The sequence below is a fragment of the Penaeus monodon genome, chromosome 33 (genome assembly GCF_015228065.2).
Source record: "Penaeus monodon isolate SGIC_2016 chromosome 33, NSTDA_Pmon_1, whole genome shotgun sequence".
NCBI lineage: Eukaryota > Metazoa > Arthropoda > Malacostraca > Decapoda > Penaeidae > Penaeus > Penaeus monodon.
In genome coordinates, this window is record NC_051418.1 from 19,697,289 (window position 1) to 19,698,014 (window position 726).

Genomic DNA, 726 nt, shown 5'->3' on the forward strand with positions numbered 1-726 from the left:
GACCAGCTCTTCGACGGCGAAGTGGGGGCCCTCGGGAGCGACGTGAGGAGCGAGGCCTATATCGGAGGCTTTAGGCCGTTCGGCTTCTAGAGTCCGCTCGGCTTGGGCTTCGAGACCAGAAGGGGGGGGGCGCTCTGAATATCTGAACTCTTCGCTGTGTGACTGCAAACTGCTTTTATAGAGCAGGTAGTAAACGTTGTATGTATATATTTAAAAGGGAGAGTGCATGGAAATGATGAATTTGGTAGTACGCTAAGACAGGGAGGGGGAGGGGGGTTACAGTTGTAGAAAAACAAATACATTTTTTAAGGTGTTATTTCATGAATATTCAGATAGATGTTTTCACCTAATTGATATCATCGGCAGGTTGACAAAAAACGTACGCAAGTTTAGAAGGAAATGTTGTAATGTAAACTTTTTACATATTCATTAAATCGCACTGAAAAGATAGATATTTATAGTATATTTTTAAACTTACGTCAAGTTGGTGGTTAGATGTAGTAGTTTTATATGGTAAATTGATGTGAATATATATTGAAAATTAATGGAATAGCCATGCTTGAAGTATCCAATGGAAAATTCTGCATTTAGAATCTAGGATGAAAACATACAACCAATATATTCATTCTGATAACAAAGCGTATGAAAGAATAGACATTAGGAAAAAGAATGTTATCAAGAGTGGAACATATTTTTGCATTTATTATTATTGCCATATGTAATTAC